Source organism: Patella vulgata, chromosome 5 (genome assembly GCF_932274485.2).
Source record: "Patella vulgata chromosome 5, xgPatVulg1.2, whole genome shotgun sequence".
NCBI classification, from domain to species: Eukaryota; Metazoa; Mollusca; class Gastropoda; family Patellidae; genus Patella; species Patella vulgata.
In genome coordinates this window covers 9,225,842-9,239,881 of record NC_065883.2, presented here as the reverse complement: position 1 = coordinate 9,239,881, position 14,040 = coordinate 9,225,842, and the positions used below count along the sequence as shown (strand labels likewise).

Genomic DNA, 14,040 nt, shown 5'->3' with positions numbered 1-14,040 from the left:
CAAGCACGGACAGGGTATACTCTGGACTAGGATCCTAGTATGACGTCATCGTAGCCATCTTGACACCAATCCATGCTAGTGTCGATCGTACTTGAATGGGTCATTTTCGAAGAATGTCGTCTCGAAGAACAAAACAATTAGATTAAAACGGATTGGCGAGCAATTTCTGGTTCCAAAAAACTGTTATGACCAGTAGTCTTGTGGGTAACCCAAGAGTTTACGTCAGATCAAATTCCTCACTCTGATAAACCAAGATCAAGCGTGCTGTCTGCTGCTGGTTTGGAAGGAGTCTAGACATGTACCGCGTGCGTCCAGAGATCTTTCGCCGCGCATTGCAAAAGTAAATTTTCGCGATTGGTTTGAAGATTTTTATTTTGAAATCGACTATAAACGTTGTGACATTGTGCCTGATAACGATAAGAGGATACTTTTTTTATGTTTCCAATCGCCAATAAACCGGTGATTGTTGTCCCGTATAACTTTTAGTTTTGTTATGTTTCCAATCGCTAAATGCCACTAAAAGATTATAACGTTACAAAATCAAGAAACCGAAACAAATCTACTTCCGGGAAGACAACTGTACTGGGCTTTTAATGTTAGCACTTTGTGAGATCATAAAAATCTACCTTTTATTATATGTTGACATTGATCACCATAGTAACCAATAGGACATCTGGTGCAGTTTACTTCATTGCACACAGATATCTGTAATTAAAAAAAATATATAATATTTGACCTAAAATAAGGAAGATAACTTTGTTCATTAAGAGTGTGTTATTTCTTGTTTGTTTGTTTGCAGGGGTGGTTGTTTTGTTGTGTTTTTTTTTTCTTGGGTGTAGTAAAGCACTAGTTGCCGGAATTAAATGAAACAAGTGTTACCGGAAACAAAACATCTCTAAAAAAAACCTCCCCCTCCACCCTTCGACAAAATTTCTCTAATAACCCCCACGCCCCCCTCAGCCGCCGCTTCAATAAAACCTCGCTATCACCGCCCCCCGCCCACCCAACTGCTTCTAGAAAATTTCTATACAAATTTAACACAACTTCTATACCACCGCTTCGGCTTCATTAATTCCATGGCTTGTTTCCAGCAAACAGGTGTGTACAAAATCCCAGAAAATAGCACCTATATGTTATACGAAGGCTAGATTCCTGGACCCTGTTTCTCGAAATCTTAACTAAAGATAAAATCCAAATTTTAGTAGATACTTCAATTTTGTATTGGCTAAGCACTAAAATCCATCTAATATTATCCAGTCAAATTACTAAAATTTGGATTTTATCTTAGTTAAAGGGACAATAACACTCTTGCTGGCTTGACAGCTCCAGAAAAGTACTAGATGTGTTAGTGTCCTACCTCTTGTGTAAATTATCCATTAAATTATATGTTACTTGTCCGGAGGGTTCAAAAATATTTTTAAATCCAAGTCACGTTTGAAAAGCTTTACGTCAGACTTTTCAAATCATTTAGTTGAATTTTTCCAATTTTTTAAATTAGGTGTGTTAAGATGAAATTTGTATCATCAATTAAATGGAATATTGTAAAATAGTACAATTTGTTGACTAGAATAAAGATTGGGACATATTATTCAGTTACAACAAGAGTGGTATTGGGCCTTTAAAATTTCGTGAAACAGGCTAAACTCCAGGGCGAAAAGAAAACAATCCTTACCTATTCACGAGATAACCTTTTTTTCTGTCAAATGAAATAAAATGAAGTGGGGTTTATCGTCCTACTGTTCTGCTCCGACAGGGCTAATGAAAACGGGCATACGCCATACAGAGTGCTATGAGGGAAATTTTGCCCGGAGAGATGCACTACGGCCTACTCTTATATCACATTCCAACTGCCAAGGGTTATTTTACGTGCGCGCAAATGTGTACATGGGATCTCGGTTTTCCGTCCCATCCGAACGACTATTCAATGTCCCTTGCTTTTTTTGTCAACTAAAGTTTGAAATTTATCGTGTTGGCAAAAAACATGTTTTTTTCTGTTTGGCAGCTTGGATTTGATATAAGAGTAGGCCGTAGCTCATTTGTCTGGAAACTATTAATGAGCGAAGAAAAGTAGGACGTTAAATCCAATTTCAATTAAATTTTTCACCGTACTTACCAGCCGAAAACAAATTTTACGGTTGACGTCTTCATCTGTGATACAGTCTTCACCGGATTCATACAATGAACACAGACTAGTTTCTGTATCATACATAAATCTTCGACAGTCTCCATCATTCAGACAACCTCGACCACAGTCAATCAGAGAAAAGCTTGTTCTTTCCGATATTTGAAAATTATGATCAGCGAATTTACACAATTCGGGTTCCTCCAAAACTCCTGTTCGGCGAAACTTAGAATCGAAACTCCCAGACACAATCCTGAACAACTGAAATATTGGAATCCAGAGGTAGAACCGAGCTTCCATCTTGAAACTACGATGCCTTGTCTTGAAACTATGAGATTAGCAAAGATTATATATTTTTACCTTTCCAAGTAGCTCATCGTTGGGGATGTTTCAATATCCCAAATTGCCATCATGAACTGTTTTCTGGTTAGTATGTCATGGTGATTTGTCAAAGGGGTGTGGTCTTTATGACGTCTGGTCATGGTACTATAATTCCAAAGAATATATATATATTAATTATCTTTGCACGGTAATCAATAACAGTATCGATGTATTTTATTTTTTTTTTTTATAAAAAACAACTTTCTATTGTCAACGTCAGATGTATGGTGTAATGATGGTCTGAAATCAATACTAAAACTTCTTTTCTTTTTTAAGATCCCGTTCTAAATTTGGAAACATCAGTCACTCAAAATGTTTTTAAATGAAACTCAATGGGGTTTAACTTCCTACTTTTCTATACAAACAACACTAATCACAGGCGCGGATTTTGAGGGGTGGGGTGGTGGGGACACCCCTACCCCCATGAGACCAAGTAAGCGCCCCCTTCATTCAAAGTCTCCTCAGACCCAGTCCCAAATTACATATTATCTGAAATTTTCTTGCTAAAAACTCAATTACGTAAAAAATTATACGTAGCTGGGTAAAACGTTGGTTCACTAGCATGGAGGTCGGGTGTTCCATCCCTACATTGGCCAAGAAAGTTCATCCAGATTTTCAGGCGTGGTTCGTGTCCGTAGCCAGCTCATAAAATTTGGTGGGGCTACGGAATTTTTGGGAGGGGCTGAGGATGTGGCCGGCTAAGAACCCTCCTAAGAAATCATTATTGTGTTGGCGAAATATTGGGGGGGGGGGCTAATTCGATTTTTTTCTCTTTGGGCGGGGGGGGGGACTAAGCCGACCCTTGTACGCAAATAAATGGTATATCAAGGTTGTGGACCCTCTAGAGGCCACAGTTTTTATTTGATTTGGACGAAACTTTCAATATATGTTTTATCATAAAGATCTTGGTTCCTGTTGATAATCACACATATCCGAACGTAACTTCCTGGATTATGACCCTTGATTGGTCGAAAAATCGCATTTTTAGATTATGGATTGTCTAGAGGTCACATTTTTTTCCAATTTAAAAACCGTTCAGATATATCACCATTCCATCATAATGAAGGTTGAATTGGAATTTCGGGAAATTCGAAATGAAAGTGCCCGACAAAAAGGCCGCTCTTTGTACGTAAATTGTGTATAAGTATGTAATACAAAGGTTATGAACCCTCTAGAGGTCACAATTTTTATCCGATTTTGATGAAACTTAAAACATATCTTTATATTCCAAAAATCTCAGTCCCTTTTGACATTTGCGCATTTCAAACCATAACTTCCTGGACTATGATCTCTTGCAAAATGTGGGCGTATCATGCCTGGCAGCCGTTGGTTTAATTTTCAGCAAAAACAGATGAAAAAGGGAATTGGCTCCTGTTGGGGTCGAACCCACGACATCCGCGTTATTAGCACGGCGCTCTAACAGACTGAGCTAACGGGAAAGATGGCGTTTAAAAAAAAATATGAAATTTATATTATTAGAAATTCCTTTCGATGGATATAAAAGCCCCTTAACTAGTTTCTAGGAGTAACCCTACAACATTTACATAAAAACATATTGAAATATTGTTTTTCATATCTATCTGTCACTATATTTCTATCTTTTAAATTCAAAGCAATTGTCTGTGTAAGTGTGTGGATAGCTTTATAATGCAACCCATTGGACAACTACGATAGTATAGTGTAGTTGTATGGGCAGCCATACTTGCCAAAATATGTAATATTACTAAACACTGATATATGGTATCCTGTTTGATCAGAGTATTCTGCATGGTTATAATAAATAATTAGGCTGATGAAGCAGCTTGATGGAAAATATAACTATCAAAACAAATGGAATTCTATAGGACAAAATGGCGGGTCATAAATATATTGCATCATGTTTAAATATGTCAATAAATTGAGCGGAACGAGCGCCCGGCTAGCTCAGTCGGTAGAGCACGAGACTCTTAATCTCGGGGTCGTGGGTTCGAGCCCCACGTTGGGCGATATGTTTTTTCTCTATTTCCCACCCCTCTCCCACACCTCCAACAACAGTAACCTGAAACCCATGCACCCATTAAAAAGAAACATAAAATATAACGCTAACATAATTTAAAAGACAAATGTTTATTTATTTAGCCCATTTACGTTTCCCCTGATCAAATGAAATGAAATGGGATTTTAACGGCCCGTTATCTGCGCCAACAGGACTATGAGGATAGGCATGCAATGCAATGTGGTATAAGGGAAATCGTGTCCAGGCAGCAGCAGTTCCGATTATTATTCCTCGAATTCCCCCTCGCTAGTTTTCTTTTAAGGGAAGTCTAAGTTTATACGGGAACTCGATTTGTCTGTTTCATGGCTAGGTTCAGCGGAAGTAAATTGGACCCTTGATGAGTCCAATATGGCCGCCGCATATAAATGGGTCTAATTTTAACCCTAACAGTAACTTATAAAATATTTCGTATAAATTTCCCAGCTTGATGAAATAAATTTTTTTATTGGATATATACGAAATAAATACATAAATTATTCCATCCTGCAAAATCGGGGACGTTTACAGGCCATTGTGTGGGGTGATTCAATTCCCACACAGAGTTTCAGAAAATCACACAATTCTGATTTTGATTCAGGGTATTTAGTTTTCAAACTCAAACTGTAGTTCCAGAAAATTCTCTCCGCTAGGCGCTACTTGTTGTTATTTTTCGAGATTCTAGTCAAACAGTTATTTTGTGCTAAAGTTATGAGATTTAAATTTTATTTTCAGGCAAAAATGATACAGCAAGAACACCCCTCCCCCAAGCCTCGACAACAACCAACCGCCAACGCGACCACCAAAGCATAGGCGTAGGGGCTCGATGACAGTTAGGGGGGCAGAACCCTAAATGCCCGAAAAAATTTCGGGTTTACAGACAGCAGCGACCTTGTATACCCCCCCCCCCCCAAAGACAATTTTGGAATATTTGACGGCTGCAAACACGTTTTCCTGCTATTGCAGCCGTTGAACAAAGCAACTTCAAAGTGGTCTAATATAGCCTAATTAAGATGGCTGACTCGGAATTCCAATCAATCGTTTACAGTCCTCGAAGACGGGACCGTTAGGAGTAAATTTTGAAAATTTAACTGCCGCAAACGCGTTTTCCCGATATTTCAGCCAGTGAACAAAGCAACTTCAAGCGGTCTAATATAGCCTAATTAAGGTGGCTGACTCGGAATTCCATTCAATCGTTTACAGTCCTCGAAGACGGGACCGTTAGGAGAAAATTTTGAAAATTTAACTGTCGCAAACGCGTTTTCCTGCTATTTCAGCCGGTGAACAAAGCAACTTCAAAGTGGTCGAATATATATTATAGCCTTATTAAGGTGGCTGACTCGAATTCCAATCAATCGTTTACAGTCAACGAAGACGGGACCGTTGGGAAAAATTTTTGAAAATGTAACTGCCGCAAACGCGTTTTCCTGTTATTCCAGTCTGTGAATACAGCAACTTCAATTTGGTCCAATATAGCCTACCTGGCTGACCCGAATTCCAAACAACCAATCAATCGTCGCGCGGTATATGGAGGCCTCACCCTCCCGGAGAAAAATTTGAAAATTTAATCACCGTAAATGCGTTTTCTGCTATTCTAGCCCGTGTAAGCAACTCCAAAAGTATCCAATGGTTTTGTAACTGAAATCCCAACTGAATTCTAACCATCCAATCAGACTGTTGCATCTGCATTCACAAATAATAATCGATGCCTGAAAAATGTCGCACAAAGTAGAGTGGCTCCAGACAAAATGTTTTAATCCATAGTCAATTCAGTACAAATTCGTGATATTCAATTACAAGAAAAGTAAAATTAGTGTTTTATTAGGGCTCGATGACAGTTAGGGAAGCAAAACTAGAAATGCCCGAAAAATTTCGGATTTATAGACAGCGGCGCCGGTTTTCTTTGAGAGGCGAATGACCCGCCAAGAAAATTTTGGAATATTTGACGGTCGCAAACGCGTTTTACTGCTAGTTTCCTCTGCCGCTTTCCGGCCCGATGCCCGTTTTTCGGGCAATACCTATTTTCGGGCAATACCGTTTTTTCGGGCATACCTATCATAAGAGAGCTTCGGGCATATTTTCGGGCATATGCAGTGGACAAGAAAAAGACGAGAAAATACTTTTCGGGCAGTGTGGATCTCATAGAAATAAGTTATTTATATTTATTCTCTAAACGTTAATAGGCTCCTACGCCTATGCACCAAAGGGAAAGAGAGAGAGGGAGAGTTTAACGTCCACTTGACACAAACTAGGTCATTTCGGGACTAATATGTGGTTCAATTTTATTTCCATAATTCGCTTGCGCGTAGGGGTCTTTACCAGTGGGATGAAAACCGGAGGACCCGGAGAAAAGCCACGAAGTTGGACAGGCGACCCTACTCCTTGTCACGTTAGCCCTAGTGGGGCAGACAAGTAGGACATTAAAGATAAACCTGGGACTAGAATGTTTTTCTTTAAATGAATAGGAATAATGATAAAACTCCTAAATAAATTCCGGTATCGATATATTTAGATTGGAAAACCCCGTTTGCGCCTGCTTTGTGAAATCCAATTAGCGTACGAGGCGACATGTTTACACCAAAAATAACAAGATCTATTAAACATAAACACGCAATAACAGTTGCAGAAAGCTTTATTCAATTAATATAAATAAAAATGGAGTGTGGTTTTTTTTATCGACATCCATTACAATTACAGCTTGATAGTTTGTATAGAAGACATTTCTTACTTTAAAAACCCCCCACAATATTTGGTACAACATTTTAAATATTTATACATTAATAACTTTTGTATATAAGGCTTTTTTGTTATGGCTTTATCTGCATCTATTACTGTTACAGAATAGGAGCATTTCTTAGTCTTCCAGAAAATACATTTATTGGCACCATATTTTGTTTTATCGGCATCCACTACAGCTACAGCTTCGATAAGGTTTGCATCGGAAACATTTCCTCTGGTTCCACATACCACAATCACTGGCACAACATGTTCTGAATCCTGAAAAAAAAGATAACAGGCAAAAAATTGGTACTGTATCAGGTTGAAAGTTGTGTCCCCTTAATAACTCCTTCAGGGCAAAATTCACCTACTTGTTGGCCCTGGGCCAAACTCTTCAGCGAGTCCCCAAATTTATAGAAATATTGACATACTCCGGGCCATATAACTGTTTTTACGGGTTTTTTAAAATATAGTATACAAGCGGATGACCCGGCGCTGGGTGGATTGAATGTAGTATAACTCCGAAACCGGAAGCGATAGTCAAACGCCCCCTATACACAAAATTTGAGCCTAGGGACAGACAAAGGACAGTCACAAATATTAGAATAGAAAATTAAATACTTGAAAAGATTAAAATATGCCGACACGCTGCGCGACAAAAAGCCAATGCCCCGTGCACGTTTAAGACCCTTTGAAATGAAATGGGGTTTAACGTCCTACTGTTCTGCTTCTAAACTGGGCTAATGAAGACGGACATACGTCATACAGTGTGCTATGAGGGAAATTTTGCCCGGGCAGCGGCGCTACGGCCTACTCTTATATCGAATTCCAACTGCCATGGGATCTTTTACGTGCACGCCAATATGTACACGGGACCTCGGCTTTTCGTCCCATCCGAACGACTAGACAGCTGTCCTTGCCAGGCCTTCCGCCCTGCATCACTGACAAAGGGAAACCACGCCGGAAAATCTGGTTGAACTTTCTCGGCCAATGCAGGGATCGACACCCGACCTCCAGGCTAGCGAGCCAGCGTCTTACCCACTTAGCCACGTGATCCCCAAGACCCTTTGAAAGTTGGAATTCAAAATAACAAATGGCCGACGTGCCACTGTCTGGGTAGACCATTTTCACTTAGAGCATACTGTATAGTGTATGTCCGTCTGCATTAGACCAGTAGCTGCAGACAATTTGGACGTTAAACCTCATTTCACCTGTCTGCTTACCTATACTTCCACGCGTACAGGTACAACTAACACAGTTACAACCTCTAACAGTATCTGGATTACTACATGTAAATGTTCCACATCTTCCTCCACACTGGCATCTTGCAATGGCTGTAAAGAAAACAAACAATAATTGAAAACGTTTAGACCAAAGCGAACTGTTCTTTTCTGATGAAGGTGGGGGTCGAGTGGTCTAACTCGTGCGCTTTAGATAATAAGGTCTGTCATTGAGTCAAATGGCGTGGGATCGCCTGCTTCACTTCGTAGGTTTTCTCCGGTTTATTTTTTTTTATAAAATTGTACAATATATTAGCCCCGAAATAATCTAATTTAATTGTGTAAAGTCACTGGTTAAATTTTTAAAATACAACAAAAATATCCAATATCCATTACCACTGAATGTGGGTTATAGCAAACTGTAACGGCGAATGTCCGTCTCCATTAGCCCTGTAGTGACAGGATCTCTGTTTTTCGTCCCATCCGCACGGCAAGACACTGTACTTACTAGGTCCCCAGTCTTATACCACTGACAAGAGGAATCACGTCGGAAAATTCCGTATTGAAACATAGACAGCATAATGAAAAAAACGTTCGTTTATGCAACAAATATTAATGTTTTAGAGGATTTGATCAAGCTCTTGCAAACTACAATATTTTTAAAATTTAGTCTAAACAGGGAATATCAGTCAAAAAACGGGTTTAAATCAATTCAGTCATAAAAAGCTTACAATGATATGATGAATTGTCAACATTCAGCATACATGGACAAAGATCGCCGCCGAATAAGTCTTCACTTAATTCTTTTTGGCCTATTTCTGATGTGATTTATCACAAGACGGGGGAAATATCAACTGTAGATGTGTTGTTTGTTTATATGCTACAGATTCTTGGGGTTTGGGTGGCCGAATGGTTAGCACGTCAGCGCTGTATCATAAGGTCTGTCAACTGGCGTGGTTTCGATTTACCGGTTGTACGTGACAAGGAGTAGGGTCGCCTGTCCCCCCACTGCTAAAGACCGCTACGCGCCAGCGAATTATTAAAATAAAATTGAACCATGTGTTAGTCCCGAAATGACCTAGTTTGTGTCGAGTGGACGTTAAACCCCATTTCTCTCTATTTCTGTCTCTCTCTAATATCCCATCCTAGAGAGCTGAATAAATTTTGCAACCCTCACAAATGTTTAAATAACAATTTATATAACATTTGAAGCGAGAAAACAGACCTGAACTAGTCAGATTTAGCTCTTACATAATGCATCTTTATGTCGTGGTAAATTTAATATTTTCCCCAAAATGCAAATCACGCACAGACACTTTAACAGGCTTAAAAACTGTAGAATTGAAAAAAAAGTAAATGTAATTAACTTACTAGCGTCTGATACTTGAAACATAACACACAGGGCAACAGCAAAGGCTAAAATAACTGTAGCAGATTTCATCTTGAGGTATGGCTGGCTGTATAATATACAGTTAGTTGAACAACAGTTAGACTGGCACCAACAGGAGTCAATATGATTGAGCGAGTCGAACTGACTAGCTTATATATACATGTTGTACCATAGACAAACATCCTATTTGTTAAACTGAGTAAAGATAATGTCACAGTTTAGCATTTTTCAAACCCCGGAAACTGACCTGGTTCTGCGCAATGATTTTGTTTATTTAACGGATTATTTAATTAGGGTTTCACGCTGCGTAGCGTGTGTGAAATACGATTGTTTTTGTTCGGATTATTATTCTTCTTAAGCTTTTTTTTTCTATTTTGATTAGATCTCAGCTACTGCTTGTCGCATTATTACGATGTCTTCGGTTTTACTGGGAAGGTGGGTATGACTTAGATGATAAAGCTATTTTGAACGTTCTGCGACAATGCGAAATGTCCGAAATCACCACAAAGTTGTCGTTTTTTAAAAATATTGCCGTAATTTTGACAATAGTCGTCGGATTTTAACTTTCGATACATTTTGACATACGCTACTTTTGATTTTCGCCAAATCGACGTAGATATTAGGCGCTAAATTTTGAAAATTAAATTTTTACAAAGTATAAAACAAAATTCATATGCTCCGTGGTCGCAAGTGTCATATTATGCTGCCGATAACGTTCCTGTCGGCACCGAAAGTGACGTAATTTTGACAAAAACTACAATTTTGGTGGGTCGGAACGTCTTTTCGAAAGCAAATATTAATTTTTATAAATTTGGCATAACTAAAAGGGTATGCTCTGTAAAGGCGCACAAGTCAGTGAGCTCAGATTTTAAAATTTCGATTTCATTTTCGGGCCATTTCGATTAAAAGGTGAAAAAAGGTCTAAAATAAGCTAATTACAACCCATTTTAACAACGTTTAGCCATAATCCATACGAAGACAGTGTATGATAAAATTAGTTTGCAATAAAAGCAGTTGCTGAGAAACAGGCAATTTTGCTTGAGTCACTTTTCAAGTTATTTTGCCTGTGAAAGTATCAATTATTATTGAAAATGTGCGTCATATCAAACTGATTATAATTTAAAACTGAGATCGGAAGTTACACAATTTTGTCAAATAGTGCATTTCTAACCTTTAAAATCATACTTTTTCAACTGAATATATTATTTGCTACGTTTTGAAAATTTTAACTTTTAATTTAAATCAACAAATGAAAAAGCAGAATACTGCCTTATAGATGTCATAAAATCGTCTCTAACTTGTTCAGATGCGGACAAATAGACGATTTTCTATAAGTGAATAAAATATTTACCATGTGAAGTCTAATGCCTCTTATGATTTCATAACATTAATTTAACTTATTCATTATCACCGAAAGTAATGTTATTTTGGAAAAAAACCTGTATTTTTAATCCCCCAAAACAAATATTTTTGAAGTGAAAATTATTATTAATTTATGAATTTCCTTCCAATGGACAGAATGAATCAACGCGATCATAGAGATATCTAAAACATGTTTCTAACATCTTGCCGAGAAATAAATTTGTCAGGATCACTTTTTAAGATTTTCGCTTATTAGTAAGGCTTTATAAAGGGTTAATTCTTGTCAATTTTTAATAAATTATTACTGTCATCAAAACGGGTATTTCTATATTCCAATTCAAACATTTTGTTGATAACGGATCTGTCATCGTGACGAGTCTTCGTTTGCTGCTGTTAATTTTATGACATGTAACAAATGTATAAATGGAACTGTTATTGCTGGATGTAGGACGGAGGGACTGACAAGGACAGCTGTCTAGTCATTCGGATGAGACGAACAACCAAGGTCCCGTGTACACATTGGCGTGCACGTAAAAGATCCCTTGATTCGATATAAGAGTAGGCCGTATTGCCGCTGTCCGGGCAAAATTTCCCACACTGTATGGCGTATGCCCGTCTTCATTAGCCCAGTTCGGAGCAAAACAATAGGACGTTAAACCCCATTTCATTTCATGTTTATTGCTGGATTTATTGGCTAATTCTGCGTTCATTGTATAACATATTTGCAATGCTAATGTTTAACTGTTTCTTTGGTACGGGATGTGACGTCAGTTCAAAGATAACTTTGAAACCCGTCATCACTGCATCGCAGCTCTAGTTGACATTGTTTTTACCATGGCTTTTCCTGGTCTATGTCAAATCTATTAAGCCTATGGCATCTTTATGTGATGTCAAAATGGATGCTGAACCATTAAAAGACATTTAAAATGCTACCGGATCTATTGAAAGTAGATTTGTTTATTTCATGCGCCATTTTCTGTTGATAGAAAAATGGGTATTGCGATGATACAGGCGCTTAAAAAAAAAAATAAGAAAAAAAACAAACATGTCAAAAGATCCTGAAATTGAGCGAAATGATACATTCTAAATTTATGTTATACATGTACGTGGTTGGTACCCGTGTTATAACGTCTTTTGTCAATTCTGTTCACGCCATTGATCACAACAGTTTAATTTCAACCTAAATACACATCACAATAAGTGTATTGTTAGGCCATTCATTCATTATTTTGTTAAGTCCATACAAACGTTTACTTTCTCCAGATCTCAATTTAATGTTCTTAAAATCCCCCAATAATTTTGAATCTCCCATCCTCTGTTAACGAAACTCCAAGACCTAAGACCATTGTTTTATTTTTAAAATATATCCTTCACAGCAACCTATTTAGCGACTTTTGACCTCCGCACATGCACGGGGGGTTGGTTGGCCTAATGGTAAGCACGCGCTGTATCATACGGTCTGTCATTGAGTCAACTGGCGGGGTTTCGATTCCCCGGTTGTACGTGACAGGGAGTTGGGTCGCCTGTCCAACTTCGTGGGCTTTCTCCGGGCCCTCCGGTTTCCTCCCACTGCTAAAGACCCCTACGCGCAAGCGAATTATTGAAATAAAATTGAACCATGTGTTAGTCCCGAAATGACCTAGTTTGTGTCGAGTGGACGTAAAACCCCATCTCTTTCTCTCCGCACATGCACTACACTAGAACCAATGGCGACATGACTACCAAATTCGAACTTTTCACATAGGTACCTACTAGCCCTGAAATTCTCAAGGCGAGATCTCCATTCCTTCAAGTCATTTGTTTTTGACTCAACACCATTTCACTAGAAATTTTGGTGGAGACACGGCTTCTATAAGGGGAACAGAAATGGTTTTGGAATTGACGGAAATGTTGATACAATAGGTAGAATACCGTCTCAGACTCTGTACTTTAGTCCTATTTGTCACCGATTCCAAAAAATTAATTTTTAGCCAAGAAACGGGTTAAAGGTCTTCAATATCTTTTTAATTTTTTGGGGTGAAATTGTTCGGATCTTCCGTACAAGATCGGTATTAGTATTATACGCATTATCGCAAAAAAATAAATTTTAAAATCACTGGATCCAGAGAGAGAGAAATGAGGTTTAACGTCCACTCGACACAAACTACATGTAGGGCATTTCGGGACTAACACATGGTTCAATTTTACTTCAATAATTATAATAATAATAATGACTTTATTTTCTGATTCGCTTGCGCATAGGGGTCTTTAGCAGTGGGAGGAAACCGGAGGACCCGGAGAAGACCCACGAGGTTGGACAGGCGACCCTACTCCTTGTCATCACTGGATCCATGTCTCCGACAATAAAATCCGAAAATCTCTAAAAAAAATTTAACGGCCTTTTGTTTACTGCTTTGGCATCGTATCGGTGGTCCCTACAACTGGAAATTGCTGTCTTACATTGGTTTAACATTTCAGATGGCAGAGTCGTCGTCTTCGTGCGCTAAACCAGCTGGACTGAGGGCAGATGGGGAAATGAAATGAAAAGAAATAAAATGGGGTTTAACGTCCTATTGTTCTGCTCCTTTGGTCCCGAAATGACCTAGTTTGTGTCGTTTTACCCCATTTGTTTTTTTTTTTATCTCTCTCTGTTCTGCTTCGAACTGGGCTAATGAAGACGGGGGAAAATAGAGGAAGATAGCTTTGCAGACAAAGAGTCACAAAGGATTTTGAGGCGCTTAAATATTTCACCATGAGTAAACTGAGCGAATTCGAAAGACAGATACAACAGCTTAACAAAGGACGTGAACAAAATGACAAGAAGGTGAAGAAAGAAATAGATGGCCTAAAAGACAAG

The 14,040-nt window shown here is 38.5% G+C and overlaps 1 long non-coding RNA gene and 1 other non-coding gene across 2 annotated transcripts; one reads left to right on the top strand and one right to left on the bottom strand.

Annotated features, from left to right (window-relative positions):
* The first annotated feature begins 4,415 nt into the window (after positions 1-4,415).
* Trnak-cuu (transfer RNA lysine (anticodon CUU)) lies at positions 4,416-4,488 on the top strand. The gene has a single exon. It is a non-coding gene; the product is annotated as a tRNA-Lys (tRNA).
* A 2,640-nt stretch (positions 4,489-7,128) lies between these two features.
* On the bottom strand, positions 7,129-9,984 carry LOC126822462 (uncharacterized). The gene is made up of 3 exons (XR_007680825.2): positions 9,824-9,984; positions 8,456-8,566; positions 7,129-7,511 (listed from the first exon to the last, which is right to left on the bottom strand). It is a non-coding gene; the product is annotated as an uncharacterized LOC126822462 (long non-coding RNA).
* Positions 9,985-14,040: the final 4,056 nt, after the last annotated feature.